Source organism: Lissotriton vulgaris, chromosome 1_1 (assembly GCF_964263255.1).
Source record: "Lissotriton vulgaris chromosome 1_1, aLisVul1.2, whole genome shotgun sequence".
NCBI lineage: Eukaryota > Metazoa > Chordata > Amphibia > Caudata > Salamandridae > Lissotriton > Lissotriton vulgaris.
In genome coordinates, this window is record NC_141685.1 from 943,951,325 (window position 1) to 943,968,334 (window position 17,010).

At 41.7% G+C, this 17,010-nt stretch overlaps 1 pseudogene; it reads left to right on the forward strand.

Annotated features, from left to right (window-relative positions):
• Window positions 1-6,888: 6,888 nt before the first annotated feature.
• LOC147748242 (aquaporin-2-like) overlaps window positions 6,889-17,010 on the forward strand; it is a 129,526-nt pseudogene continuing 119,404 nt past the window's right edge.

Below are 17,010 nucleotides of genomic sequence, written 5' to 3' on the forward strand. Positions count from 1 at the left end.
ATGCGTTGTAGCGGTAACACACCATATATCGCGCACCCGCAATCCACTGCTGATGATGTCACATATTACATCATTCATGACATGGTCAGTGACATCACTGATGACATCACTGATGACATCTCAAATGACATCACTGATGACATCTCAAATGACATCACTGATGACATCACTGATGACAACTCAAATGACATCACTGATGACATCTCATTTGTCATCACTGATCACATCACTCATGTGATAATACAATGAACCTCTTCAGACTCTAATATAACCTTACATACACTCAGTATAAACAGACACTCACAGACTGTCACTCATCCATGGAGTTACTCACACACCTAGTCAGTCATGCAAAGAATCAATCACACCTCCATTTCCTCAACTATAAAGTTATACACATCTTACTTATTCAAACATATAATAACACATATTTATTCTCTTATATAATCCCTGATACAAGCTCACAGTGGTCGATACAGCCACTCACACATTCACTGGCTCTTATGTTCAGTTATTTATATATCTCAACTCTCACATGTATTGTGTTTTACATACGTACTTACTTGCACATGTAGCAATGAGAAATCCATTCACTCACCAACACACCCATGCATAGTCAACCGCCCATATAGCTGTTTCCACATGCACTCTTGAACTCATACTCCTAGTGAATCAACTGCTTACACATCTATGCACAGAGTCACGCACCTCCCAGCCACCCACACACACACTCAGCCTCCCATTCAAATACTTGGGCAACCAATCAATAACCCATATGGCCACTCTTATAGCTACTGATCAACACATGCAGCAGCTTACACAACAACAAACATACTGATGCACAAATTAAGACAGTTTAGTCACTAACCCATGCACTCAGTGAGACACATTTAATCACTCACTCATACAGTCAGTCATGCACCTACTAAATTCTTCATCCAGACACTTATACATCCACTCATTCTTCAATATGTGAAACATATTTAAACTTTACAGACACATACAATCACTGGATGTTGTGATCAGTGATGTCATCAGTGATGTCATTTGAGATGTCATCAGTGATGTCATCAGTGATGTCACTGACCATGTCATGAATGATGTAATATGTGACATCATCAGCAGTGGATTGCGGGTGCGCGATATATAGTTAGCGCTTCTAACTATATATGGAATTTCAATGGTTTTATGCGAGTAAAATAAGGTTTTGTAAATGCTAATTCCTAACTATATATGGCCTAAAACCAATGGTTTTTTCATTGAATATATATATATATAATACTCCAACTCGTCTTGATAGTGCTTAGTTGCACTGACAGGTTTGCAGACATCAAAAATAATGCCAAAAGCCAGTCTTCTGTTTTCAAAGATCATTTAATCCATTGTGGTGCAAGCCATCAGACGCGTTTCGGACATAACGTCCTTGCTCACTGATGGGGAAAGTGCGGGCAGCCGCCATTATATACAAATTGTGCATTTAGAAAGTGCGCCATTTGTCAGAGTCTTGCAACAACACAAACATAGGACTGTGTTACTACATGACGGCCTCAAAGTGATGTTCAAAAGGGCGCCATTTTAAGACATGTTCGTGATCTTCCGAAAAACGATATTAACAATCAGCTCTGATAAAAACACTAGACAAAATAGTATTGACCACATAAGAAATGCAATTAAAATTGTATCAGGGTTTCGAATTCCTAGTACTTGTCATACAAATTGCTCAAATGCAAATAAATTGCCCATGAAATTACCGGCTTTCAACACGCACAAATCTATTGAATACATCCAATGACTCTTTAAAATCATAGAAGCCTAAACTGTGTGGGGTTATGGATAGGTCTGTTGCATTGAGGTATATTTCATAAACTGTACAAATACATTTTTATACATTTTAAAATAAAATGTCACTCAATGTTAAATTACAAATCAATCTACATTTGGTGTACAACCCCTCATGCGAATATTTTGTCACATGATCCACAATGATCTGAGTCCATTCGGATATATCATGTTAAACGTGAGAAGCTCATTTTGACAATGCAGTTGTGTCATCATTGTTGACGATTATCCTAACAGTACATTGAGAAAAATGTATGAGTCGGGCAACAAAAAAAATTTACTGAGCATAAACACTAGAGTAAATGGGATATATCGAATTGCATATTCCTAATTTGTGCAAAACTTAGCCATGAACGTGCGTGCTTGTATTGCTAATGTGACGGTGCTCGCAAGTGACAGGTGCGAAGATAGGGACTCATTTAACTTCATTGAGTACCCTAAGAATAAGTGCAAAGTGCTAAAACGAATGAATATTAAATTCATATCTATTAAAAATTTATTCCTACTCTGTTCTGCCTGCGATAAGACAAGGTTATTTGGACATATTACACTGTGAATGGTATAGAATTACGGAACTTAAGTCAACAAGGGGTGAGAAGAATATATATGAATATCCTGTTGGTTTTTATTAGACAAATTTCACAATTTTATTTAAAGTTGACATCATAAAAATTTGTGAAGGTCTTCACCCATGTTCAAACCTCCTGGGGCCTTGCTGTTCAGAAGTACAATGTATTTCGATTCGAGCTGTCTGAGACGTTTTTCATTGCCCCCCCCTCTATTACTCGGGGTGACAGCATCGATAACAAAATACCTCAGATGGTTAAGATTTTGTCCGTGTACATTCTGGAAATGCCGAGCTACTGGCATTAACTATAGCCCTTAAATGCTGTAGGATGCGCATATGAAGAGGTAATTTCGTGCTGCCAACATAAGTAAGGTCACAGCTACATTTCAAGACATACACCGCTAGTTCGGTGCGGCATGTATTGTGTGCCTTCAATGTGACGGGCATGTTGTCAAATGGGATAGGATAGGTGGTCATATTTATCCCAAATTTGCACGCTCTGCAAGAGCTGCAACGAAAAAAACCCTTGCGTGGAGACAGCCAATTGTCTTCTTTGAGTGTTTCTGGACTGTTCACCACTAAGTCATTGCGCATTGCATAAGCACGTCTATATGTGACCGTGGGAGTTTTGGGCATTATCTCTTTGAGCACGTGGTCTGTAAGGATGATGGGCCACTGTTGTTTGACCAACTTTGTGATTTGGCGTGCTTGACGGCTAAACCCTGTGATAAGGCGTATGGTGTTATTATCATTGCCTTCTGTTGTTAATAATGGGTTTTTTTCTAGTGGGATCAAGAAGATCTAGACGATCAATGCGGTTGCCTTTCGCCATACTCACATCAAATCTTTTCTCATTGTAACCTCTGGCCATTAATCTACTTTTGCATTCTTACTGATGCTTATCTCTAAGCTCAGAGATACTGCAAGATCTATGGATCCTTAGAAACTCCTCATAGGGGATAGCTGGGATGGTATGTTGAGGATGAAAACTTTTCGCGTGCAGAATGGTGTTCCCTGCTGTTGATTTTTTTAACAGACTGGTGGTTATATAGTTATCAACTATGCTAATCTGCACATCTAGAAAAGTTGCCTCATGATCACTTATGTTTGCCGTGAATTTTAGGTTTAATTGATTGTCATTGATATCATTGATAAAATCCCTTGCTTGTTGCATAGTGCCTCGCCATATCACGAAAACATCATCGAAGTATCTCCAATAACTTGTGACATGATTCTTCCAGCTAGTTGCATACTGCACTTTGAGGACATGTTCCTCCCACCATCCCACGTGGAGCTCTGCGTAGGTCGGAGAGAAACATGCCCCCATAGCCACCCCTCTTAACTGTTTATAAACACTGTTATTGAATAGAAAAACATTGTTGTTTAGACATCTATCAATCATAGCTATAAGCATTTTATTATGTTGATATAGTTCTGTGGGGCGTTGATCTAAATAATGCTTGACGGCTCTGATGCCATCAGCATGTGCAATGCTCGTATACAGTGTTGATATGTCCATAGTCACAAGTAATAATTCATCAGACCAGGTGCATTGATTTAAAAGATACAGAAATTCCGTAGTGTCCTTGATGTAGGCTGGTAAAGAGACAACAAAGTCTTGTAAATAGAAGTCTATATATTTTGAAGTGTTCTCGAAAATGCTATTTATCGCTGTCACTATGGGCCGGCCTGGCACTGGTGTCTGTTTGTGCACTTTCGGAACAAAATATATATTTGGCATCGCAGGGTGGACTTTGTGTAAGAATTTTAACTCATCCTTGGAAATCAATCCATCACGTTTCCATTGGTGCAGATCTTTTGTATATGCTTCTTGTATTTGTTTAGTTGCCTTTAGGTCAATCTTAGTATAACAGAGTTCATCATTGAGGTAACGATGGGATTCCTCAATGTATTCTTGTTTTCCCCAAAGCACAATATTGCCGCCCTTATCCGATTGGTTGATGACGATCTTATGGTCATTTTTTAATTTTCGCATTAGGTTGTTATACGGCCTCAGTTTGAGATTGGGCGATTTGTGCTGCTTCATGGTTTTTATTTGAAGTTTTTTGAGTTCCTCTGTTATCCTGTCCGCATAGATATCCATAGCGTCCCTAGGCATACTGGGATTGAACGTTGATGGTGATTTGAAAGGGCTATTGCAAGCACGGTCGATCTCAATATCCTCCGCATCAGCAATGGCTTGAGTACTGATGATATTGCTGTCCTCTGTTTGAAGTTGGTGCATTGATCGCATCAAACTTGTGTCCCTGGCTTGGAGTATGTTCTTTTTTTGAGATCGATTGCTTTCAGTGTCTTTCTTAGCAACTATGCCTGTTTTAATTGCATAGTATTTCTTAAGTTTTATTTTCTGGATGAACTTGAAAATGTCTATCCTGGTGTTGCAATAGTTAAAATTACTTTCTGGACAGAAAGATAAGCCCAGTGAGAGTAATTGTTCTTCTGCCCGATCCAATTGAATGTCAGTTAAATTTATTATGGTCTTTTCTTTCATTGTTTCTTGTTCTGCCAAAATTTCTTCTTTTGTTGCCTTCCTCTTGGCTTGGGTGCGCTTGCGGCGCTGTCGTTGTTTTGCATTCCTCCTCTGGTTTGCACAGAGTTTTGATTCCCTGAGCGTAAGGTTTGTTTTCTCTGCAACCTCACGTATTCGATCTCCTCTGCTAGGGTTAATTGACCCAAATCCCCTCTCTTTGAACCTGGGGCGCTGTCATCGGATTCAACCCCCACTTGGGACCAGGCTGGTGTCCAACCCTGATGCATCGAAACCCCGAGATTACTGTATTCTTCCAAACCCGGCTGGGTATTGGTGAGGAATTTGGAGCAGTTATTATTATTATCGCGGGACACCGCCGCGGAAACAGCACCCGCAACCTAAGTGACTCGTGTTGCTGGTGTTTGGGAGCGTGTGTATATATATATATATATATATATATATATATATATATATATATATATATATATATATATATATATATATATATATATATATATATTATATATATATATATGTTTATGTATATTCACTAATACAACAAGGGTCAAAGGGGCACTATAGTTAGGTCTGGCAGTATCTTACATTACGTATAATTTTTTTTTTTAATTCCCTAAAAAAGGTGAATGTAATATCATGGTTAGATCTAGTGATTATGTCTTGCTTTTCATTTTTTTTTAACTCAGAGATCAACAGAAAAAAACAAAGGTTATTGTCACTTTAACCTTTGTTTTTTTCAGTGTTTTTTCACATGCCCACGTAAACACACACACACGCACATATATTAGATATAATTGTATAGCCAAATATATACTTAAATATAAATAACAATAAACTTTAATGACCTGAATCAAAGGCACTCCCAATATAAATACTCCTAATGAAAATGTACTCACAATGTACATACTCTGAATTAATGATTCATGATGTTAAAGAACGCAAAGTAACGACCTATATTCATGTTCGGGCAGGACAGTTCCCATAAGAAGCAGGGTCAAGACTGATCTGCATACGGCTGGGTCCAAACTGTGGTGATGTGACGAGCAAAATAAAGGTGGATTAAACCCAGCTCTGTGACTGGGGGTGAATGTTTGAAAAGTTTCAACACTCCGACCGTCTTTTTATTTTGTGATGTTGCTATATTCATGTGGCTGCTTGGTCCCTTTCACCTCTCAACTCACTGTCAGCTTGAAGGGTGTCACCCTCCTTGGACGGATTTACCGTACAGTAAGTAATTAGCTCCTATTAATTTTTTCGCGGGATCACCCTCGTTGAGCAAACGTTTTCCTGCTGGGAAAAACTGGCTATTTCATTCACTTCAAGGGGCTCTCGGCTCAAAAACATCTGACCATACAATCCTTGGCCCCCTATGGTCTCCCACTGTGATCACATGTATCTACACGCCCTTAAAAGGTTAATAATTAAATTCTCATGGTCAGCAAATACTTCTGTGTGGTGTTTTACTCTGATGAAACAGGTGACGAGACGGCAACAATGAATCAAGGAAAAGTGAACTATTACCTTCTGCAACTCCAGGTTCGTGGTGCAATCAGATATCGCAAGCTTTATTGCGGTTATTTCCCTACATTTAAATGCAAATTAGCAAATGTTTCTATTACGGGTGATATATGTTGATTTTAAAGTTTCTGCTCCTGTGTGTTTCAGATACAAAAGGGTAGAGTAGGTAAAGGCGGTAGTGCTTCAAGGGAACGAGGAACGGCAAAGAGGCTCAGTGACTGGCAGAGGGAAGCGAAACATGCATTATCACAAGAATGCAGTTCATATCTTCAGATATAAAACTGTCCAGGCCTCCCTCAGGTTTCTGAACATGAAATCCCGCCTGTTGACCCTGGGCAACTCTTCACTTCCCGAGCACACATATATATAAACACATGATAGAAGAGGGTAGAACTGCAGGCAGAAAAAGACCCAACAAAGACCTACACCCCTCTGGACCATGCCAGCACCAGCCATGTTGGAGCTGAGATCACTGGCCTTTTCCTGGGCAGTGGCTGCCGAGTTTATTGCGACACTCGTCTTCATTTTGGGCCATATGTATCAAGCACAAATGAGTTCGCAAACGCCGAAATTCTGCGAAATTCAGCGCTTGCGAATGCATTTGTGCTAAATGGTATGTATGTAGCAGATGTGCGTGCAAAATAAGAAATCACTAAATTTGCGATTCCTTATTTTGCGATTGCATTTAAGGAATCGCAAATTTTGCGATTCCTTAAATGCAATGTAAGAAGCACCAAAAAAGTGCAACTTCAAGTTGGTGGTAATTTGCGATTATTTTGAAAAATTCACTTTTTTTGCATTTTTCAAAGTGCTATGTGAAGCACATACATGCCCTTAGGGCATGTAGGTGCACCACATGTGCACCCATGCTTATTTCAGGGGTGCAACAGGGAGTCCTTTGGACACCCCTGCACCCTTGAAATTGCATTCTCAATTTGTGATTCGCAAATTGCTAATCGCAAATTGAGAATGTCTTCCCATTCATTCCTATGGGCCTCTAGGCCCATAGAAATGAATGGGGAGGTATTCCTTAATTTCGAATCGCAATTTGAGATTCACAATTAAGGAATGTGTAGGATTCGCAAAATTTATTGCAAATCCTACATACATATCATTTTGCGATTCTCAAATAGCGATTTGCAAAAAATCGCTATATGGGAACCGCAAAATGACTTTTTGATACATATGGCCCCTGATTCGGCCTAGGGGCGGCACTCAGCTGGCCATCTGCTACTCCCAGTGTCTTACAGACCGCCCTTGCATTTGGCCTGAGCGTTAGCACCATGGTCCAGCCACGGATTGGAAAGGTGGGCAATCGGGCATCGGCCGATGGGCCTCTGGCTAAGGCCAGTTGGTCAGCCGGTTTTATGGTGTACTAAGGCCTACACCTCTAGTGCACAGCGTGAAAGGCTGTTGTTGCAGCCTTAACAAACATGACCCTATGCATGTGAAATCCGGCCATGGGGCTTATGTCTGAGGCTGAATGACAATGGGCTTCTCCGATTGTCACAGCATGAGGTGTGCCTGCCTACTGGCTCCCTCTAGGAGTGACAGAGGCCTCAAGGAGCTGCTGATGGGAAGCCATCAACGCTTACTTTTCAGGGGACTGTAGCAGGGGAGAGGACTGGAGCATGGGGATATAGGGGTTGGTGAGGCAGCGAGGGAGTTCCTCCATTTATTTTATCCTCCTCCACTCCATGCAAGCAGCAGAGACAAATCAGTCTCTACTCTTCTCCTTTGTCTGCCCAATAAAAATGACTGCAGTCAACAGGGACAGGTTGTGGCCTTAGTTGACTTTGAAACTGGGGAACTAGGTTTAAGTCCCAGCATCAGTTTGACATCCTGTGATCCTGGGAAAATCATAACTATGACTGTCTGTGATGTTATCTGGTGCTCATGTAAAGCGCTCCAATGCCTCTGGGACTAGTACATACTATATAAAACTGTATGTAAGGAAATGAACACAATGTTTTCTTTGTTTTGCATTTACACACTAGAATCATTCCTTTTCCCAGAACATAAAGTGATGCTAACTGTAAGCAAAAAAACCCACACAGATGCAGCTTTCACCAGTCTCTGAACATTGGAGGGCTTCTCTTAAGGAATGCAGAAAATAAAGTGAATGTTATAGCCCGGTGCCATATCCTGTTTCTCAGAGAACATTATTCAAATCACTCACAGGAAACATATGGATAAAAAACACAATTAAAAGTGAGTTCCTAGTATTTTTAATAATGCTGTGCTTTTAAAATATATATTTTTATATTGGAATGTTAATTTCCTATTTAAGTACTGGCCATATAAGCTTTAAAAGACTTTTATTGCAGCAAATGTCTGTCATCATTTAGATCCATCCTCCTAAGCAGTGTATTGCGAAAGGTTGCGATCTGCGAATGTGGGACACTTTTTATTGGCTGTCCGGGCTGAATTGTGCTCCCAATCCAACCCTGCCATGATCCAGTCGGTAGGGCACGTCAGTGGGGCTCACCTTAACCCGGCAGTAACCCTGGCCTTCCTGGTCGGTTTGCACATCTCTTTCCTGCAGGCTGTGTTCTACGTGACTGCGCAACTGCTTGGGCCGTGGCGGGGGCCTTCCTGCGGCACGGCACGAGCTTGTACCTTTGAACGCCAGAGGAAACCTAGCAAGGAATGCTGTACGTATTCTACACAAAACCTATATTCAGGCGTGATGAAACAATCAGCGCCAATGTAAAGTTGGCGTGTTACTGCAAATGACTCTTCCTCCTCTATGAAATTTTGCACGTTATCTGATTTTGGTGTTATAGTGTGTGGACACTTCCTGGTGTATTGCATCAGGTACTTCTCTTCCTTCACCAAATGGCATATTCTACTGCTCTGCACACAACTAATAGGCCTGACGCCACATGGCCTCTACAACACAACAGTGTCAGAGTGCACCTCCTTTTGGCTACGCTTTTTGGGTTCGCATCACAATACTTAATTAACACCACATTGCTTTATCTTCTACGACTCAGTATTAGAGCGTGTTTCTTTCAGCTGTTTGGAGGGAGATTTACAATAAAATGTCAGAGCGCAGTGTTATGCCAAAATTGGTAATGCTGCGCTCATTTTTTAAACGTAGGGATGTACCCTATTTACAAACGTATGGCGTACCCCAGCGTTTCCCCTAGTGCCTGCTCTAAAAATCTGCCTACTGCAAGCGAAGGCACCTTTGCGCCATGTTGCAACAGTACTTGCGCTGCAGAGCGATTGTTTACGTGCAGAAAGGGACACCTTCCTGCACATTAACAATCTTTAAAGGCGATTTGCTGTTTCTTTGTGTGATGCAAAACGAAGAAAGAGCAAAATATGGGGAGAAATTAATAATTTCTCCTCGTATCGCCATCCTAAGACCAGGTTTTACCTGGACTTAGGTTTTTGACACTGCCCCATCCTTGTAAATCTGATGCAGCGTCAAAAAGCAATGGGTGTTGCGGTGGAACGCCCAAAGCAACACCCATTGCCTGCCCCTCAGACTGCTGCGGCAAGGAGCATAATTACAAGGTGGTGTTAAGCCAAGTAAAGTGGCTTAACACCACCTTGTAATAAAGGAATAGAGAGCAATGCCACCAGAGCGTGAGAAAAAGTGATGCTCCGGTGGTGTTTGGGGCTTGTAAACATGCCCCTCTGTATTGTTGGGTGTAATATTGCACCTTCCCTCAACTCGGTATAGCTTCTTCCCAGCAGCGAAGCCGTTAGTACTGCCCAGGTGCACTGGTTCAGTGGTCTATGGGTCTACAAACCAGCATTCAAGCTGTGGCTGTATATTACTACACAGAATATAGCATGTTGCAACGCATGTTATTACATTGCGTACTTTTACAACACAGTATTACAACAGCCGCGTTGTTAGTACGCAATACCTTCACAACGCAAGTCATTACATCGACTTGCTGTAGGGGGCGCTCTGGACTTAGGAATACTATTGTTTTGTATTTCTGCTCGAGTTTGCGCGACAGCAGGGAAGGTGTTGGATTTCATATCGAATACCATAAGTGCCCCCTAAAGCAAGTCATTGTAATGACTTGCGATGTAAAGGTATTGCGTAGTAACAATGCATTATTGTAACAGCATTGTAAACACTGTTTCCCTACTGCACTATTTATGCCATGGGGACAATTTCTTTGCTTACACTAGGGCCAGTGGCACCCTCGCTATGCCACTCACTTTTGAGGTGTAACTCATCCTGTCCCTGGTCTTTGTTATGCTTCATTGCTGGTCTCTCTACTTCATAATGCGTAAATGTGACATAGAAAGCCTCTTTGAATAATAAATGTCAGCACAAAGCCTGTGTGTGTTTCAGGAATGTGTGCCTTTCTCCAGTAGCTCAGGTAGCCAGCCATAAGGCTGCTGCCGGAGATGAGCTCGGATGGACTATTTCTGTCACGTTCAGTGTAAGTTGTACTTCCAGATAGTCCATTAACTGGTGACATTTAAGGGCGGTTTTGTTTGAGCTTGTCAGTGTTTGGTTAGAGTTGAAATAAGTCGCTCTGTTTTTTTCAAATGGTATGTACTAAAAGGATTATATTCAGGGCCACTGGGAGGACCAATTTAAGCGACCGGGTTGGCTGAATTATGCTACTAGAAAAGACAAATTATGCAGTGTAGTAGGGCACATTTTGTGATAACATTACTTAATTTGCACATAAAACACTCTGTGATAGAAGGTTTCACGTCATTAGTACCAGTTTAACACCCAAATTCAGCATTAAGCAACTGAAAGGTGACCAGTCAACCTTCACGAAGGGCCTTCTGCTGCGCGGCAACGTGTACATCAATGGTTTTAGTAGTTTTTGATCTGTGTGAGCTAGAAAACATTTTAGGGGAGTGAATTAAGAGTAGTTACTGGGTGCTTATGTCTGGGTACAGCATGAGTGTGAGCATGAACGTCAATTCACCTAAATGCCAGGGGTCTCGAAGGTGACATTACATGCCATTTAACCTTTACTTTCACTCATTCATGCATGCTTTCACATACACACACACATTTACTCATACACACACACACTCGTTCTCACATGTACACACTCTCACCCATACGTGCGTACACAGCATATATTACAAATAATGTTTTACTTACCTCTGCTGTCAGTTAGGGTCATATTCCAGCAAATTGTAATTCGTTCTTTATTACACTATAATAAAATATGATTCGCTTTTAGTGTAATGAAGAATTGAAAAAAACAAGGAAAGTGGAGCTGCCCTTTTGTTCTTGGCACTGATTTTTCCTCGTCTAACGCCAGGATTCCCAAAGGCAGTGGAAGAGGTGTCAAGAGGCAAGCCAGGGGTTGTACCTGTAACCCCTGGCGACCCCTAAATGGCGTCCATGAAAGTGAACTTCCCTCTGGAACGGCCTCACTTTGTGTGCATCTCTGTGCACAGTGATCCTGTGAGCTTCTCTCTAATACAGTGTCACTGTGAAATCTTATGTGGGTTAAAGATGAATAGGTGCATTGTGTCACACAGTAGTACAAAGTGACACTCTCTGCAAAGAATCACCGCAGGTCATTGTACCCAGAGACAAGTGCACCATCTTATTGTACAAAGAAAGGAGCACACACAGGTTCGGACTCAGTGCTTATTTCAATAGTGGTGCCTGTGGGCTTCTGAGCACAAGCTTTGGCACCAGCAGTTACTGTCTTACAAATTAAGCACTGTGTGGTTCATGTCTGGACCCAGTGCTTGTAGGTCAGGACTTACCTCCATTGGTAGAAACGTGTATTTTACTGCACTGGCAGTGCAGAGTGCTGTACAGTCATTGCTGTGGGATCATTTAGTGAAGGATTCTAGGACTAAAACTTAGGGGGTGCTCAAGGTCAGCAGTGATATGCTTTGGCAGGGCTGGGTGTAGCTCAGAGTTACAACCAGAGGGGCTTGACAAATTGCGACTGAGTGGGTGTGTCTTAGTGTTACATGGTTCCCAGTAACAGGAGTAAGGTGCACTGATAGAGCTGTGTACACTCAGTTGTAAAACAGTCGCAGGTTTGCAAACCAGGAATGAGGTGCGTACGTGGAGCTGTGTGTACCTGTCGCTAAAATAGCAGGCATGATGCTTTCAGCTGACTACTGAGATGACTGAGGACACCTGCACTAGGCCATATGGACTGATATCATGGAAGATCTAGAAGTAGTTTGAAGGACACAGGAATAGCCCCTGTATCTGGATCTCCTACTGGAAGGGCGCTGAACAACACAGGTCAGCACTGAGGTGGTTTGGAAGAAGGTCCTAGTAATGCAATATTGTAGTGTTACTCTGAAATTTCAACACTGGAAAATCAAGGGGTGCGCCTGTGTTTGCACCACCAACGCACAGCCCTGCAGGAATGTTTGTGCGAATAGTGTTAACAAAAATATTTATTGTCTGACATAAACAGTATGCCCTAAACGTTATTTATAGCAACATCGCTCCATTGAAGTGCAGATTTACTATTGTTAACTACAATGGCAGGAGGTATGCATTAGTGGCTAGAGCTGCTGACATTGGAACCCAGGGAACCAGATGTGTATGTTGGCCTTGTGTAAGCCCCACCTGAGGTACACAATCATGTAGATCATCTCTCAAGTAATGTGCAGAGCTCCGTTGCATCCAATCTATCAATCTATATATAAAAAAACGAATGTATGTCTGTCTGTTTGTCCTTTATGCATTACCACACCATTCATCGGATCGGCATGAAACTTTGGAAACTTGTTGAGTACACTCCCGCGAGGGTTTCTGGCAACAGAAAAATAATAAAAAAATAATAATAATTAAAAAAATTGGATAAAAGTTGTTGAGTACAGTCCCGTGAAGGTTTCTGGCAAAAAAAAAAAAATGTTAAATATCGGTCCCTCAGGGCTCTCATAATCTTTCCAATACTGAACGTTTACAGTTTCCGGTGCGACTCGCTTTTGCAATGACCATCAACAAAGCAAAAGGACAATCGCTGCAAGTGTGTGGACTATATTTGTAGAATCCGTGCTTCTCACATGGACAACTGTATGTGGCCAGCTCGCGCGTCGGATAACCTTCTGATTTATTCGTGTACGCACCAGACGGAAAAAAAAAAAAAACGTTTATCCACAAGCACTCGAATAAATAAACAGAATTAAAACAACACTTTAAAATGATTTCCATATTAAAATTAATAAGTTTCAATAAAAATTACACAATGTAAATTGAATGTTATCATAAGAAGTTTCCTTAAATTTCCTTTCTTCTGAGATCGCAGCAACGCGCGACGGGTACGATAGTACATACATACAATGGAATGATACTTTTGTAAATAATATTTAGGACACCCAGTGGCGGCTGCTATTTACAAAGCTGGCGGGCAGGGGGAGGAGGAGTGTGGGGTTGTAAATGAAAATAAATAATTTTTTTCAAAAACGTACCTTCAGGCCGGCCACCGCCTCTCAGTCCGCTCACTGCTGCCTCTCGGAAGCAGGAACCAGGAAGCAGCCAGACTCCTGACTGCAGCATTGGGATTGGTCTGAGCGCCATGGTTCGGCCCTCAGATGTGGAATGGGGACCTGGTCATGTTCTGCACCCAGGCTGTAATGCAGCTTGGGTGCAGAACATGCAAAGTGTGCATGACTGTTTGGCTAGCCCAAGAGGACTGGCCTAACAGTTATGCGCACTTCAGAGTGGAGCAACCACTCCTCCTCCAGGCCCCCGCTCTGGCAGTCCAGCCCCACCACGCACCCGGAAATGGAAAACTAAAATGATAATAACGCTGGTTAGTTTTCCTTTAACTACTGCTCGGAGAGAAGTGGGGACACGCTTCTTCGCCTTAGCGAAGGAGCCGCCACTGAGGACACAATATTCTGCTCTCGTCACCACGCACATTTTGCAAATCCAAAGTGATCATGAGAAGGGCTCAGTTTTTCCTTGGCAGAAGGAGTGTGCTGGGTGGGGGCAGCCTTGGAAAGCTCCACACGTTTGCTTGTCAATCTCAGTGGTTTGTAAAAGGAGTCCGCATGCATAAGTGGTGAACACTTACACCGGCATAAGTTATTGAGTATTCACAACAATAAACGTTTCGATACATTTCATCTCTGTAGTTTACAACTGAGAGATCAAAACATGAGGACCACTAAAAGGGTGTGAATGTGCCCCAATTACAGTTTTCACTGGGAAGCGGGAATGTGAGAGGAAGAGACGTTTGTTAAAAAATAATTTTAACTGCAAAGAAAGTATGATTTTAAATGTTAAAGAAAATCTGTCACTAATGTTCCAGCCCTAAATATGTTTAACATGTAAAGTATAAAACACCATTGAGATGCTGGATAAACAAATGCAAGAGTGTGTTTCATATGTGTATTCCATTCTATAACATCTTTTTCATCTGACTGGCTTCAGTCACTCCTGCCTGAGTAGGCGATGGTTCCAGACAACCTAATTCCTCCCCTATTAGTGTGTAATGTAGACCAGGTGTAAAATGGACATCAATCGAGCCCGCATTGGTCATCTTATGGTGTTTGGTGGGAATAGTATAAGTGATGGTCTGTGATCCTCTCCCCTGCCAGGAAATTTATTGTCAAATCCAATATCCTAGAGCCGAGTCTTTCACTATTCCTGAACAGATTACTGCCAGAATGTTGATGATCCAGCGGGTTACCAGCAACAGATAATCTAACACCACATACTCACCTGTGCCCATAAATTAATTCACAACACACTGGCAAAAACCGCTGAGGTCATGTTTTTGTAATTCTCTAGATTAGTTATCTCTAGTCCCTAACTAATCTTTCACTGATCAAAACGCTCTTTCCTCTGGTCAATGGACCATTAGTTGAACTAGTTGATGGTGAAATGACATAAGATTTCAATGTACTTACACATTGGAAATGATCACAGAGTTGGGATGTATTTTAAACATTTATCTCAGAGTAATTTCATGTGAACCACTTACACAGTACAGAACAAACTCTGTCTCTCACAGGAAGATTCAAATAATCAATCAAATGCCTTCATTATACTTTGCAATGACACTATATGAAAAGGAGAGGATGGAGAGAAAAGCACATACGTGCATACACAGACATATTTATAGTTACCAAGAATGGTGTGAAAACCAACTCCCAGGCCTAGGAATTGGTAAGGGTCCCCCAGGAAAGGTCTGGCGAACAAAGGCATCAGGACAGGAATTCGGACCGGAATCTGGAGAGGGCAGATGACCTATCACCGACGCTTGCGTAGCACCCCACTCTGACACTCTCTTCCTCCTCGAGATTCTTCCGCGATCTTCTTCTAAATTAATTTGCTGAAGATAATTGACCTATGAGTTTGATTCTTCTTCAGCATCACTCGTCATTCCGACAGCATCCCTGTCTGGACTTCAGCATCTCCGTCTGGAACTAACGTAACTAACTAAAAGCTACCTCAATTATACCTTTCTGTAAGCTGGTACCACCCATTAAGGTTTCAAACTTATGGAAATCCTAACTCTAATTGGACAGGTAAGGGGAGGTGATCATCACACCATGCTTATTTTTGATTATTTTCTTTCAGCTCTTTGTTTAAAATCCTAACCCTTAAGTGTTATACATCAGTCTTTATTCGCACCCGTATACACAATGTAATTGTCACATATTAGGAAAAAAACTGTAATTCCCATCCATTTTAGTGGACTGTCGTTCCGGTTCTCATGAATGTATCCACCGGGGAACCTTGGAGGGTGTTCAAGTTGACATTGTGTCTTCTAGCTTGGTTGCACTACGCATGTGCGGTAGAACGAGAGGGAATAAACGGTGGTTCGTATTTCTAGGCCCATAATAAGAACTATTGAAAGAGTCAAAAAGACAAATGTTAAAATCAAAAATAAATGATTTCACTGTATACCATCTATCTATACTCTAATCCCATTTACTTATTATTATTCTCCCCGCATTAGCATCAGTAGAATAGCTGGGTTTAGTTTTTCAGCAAGCAGGTGGAAAGCATGTGGGTTTCAAGCAGACATTTTTTTAGCTACTGCGCAAGTGCAGAAAGTTCCCTCCAAGCGAAAAATATGTCATACTACGTAGATGCAATAGACTCATGCGCACTAAAGATTTTCGGTTAGCGGACATTTTAGAATCACCCTCGAGTTACTAGCTAATAAGACACATAGGCAGGCTTTGTTCTTACTAATAAATGTTGTATAATGCATGTTATTTCCACAATACAAGTTTAGTACGGGGTTAGTGGTTACATGAGAAGATTTCTTCCAAGCAAGTCTCTTTTTCACGAGTCCTTGCTCCATCATTGCAAAGAGCTTCACTTGCCCAGGACACAATCACTGACATGATGCTGACTGCCGAGTAGAGTTTCACCAGCAGGACACTGCTGTAGTGTCCTGCTGGATACATTCTAGTGTCTCAGCAGTTACTGAGTTTATCAGGCACTCCCTATAGGGCTGCACACACATGCACCTGACACCCATCCATCACAGGCATCATGAGTGACGTGACTTTATTAATAAAAGGGCCCGGGTACACATGCTTGTGGCCAGTTAAACAACTATCACCCAGTGTCTGAGCTCACTATTTAGTAGCATGAGGGCTTCGGGCCCACAACTCCAGAACTGTGAAC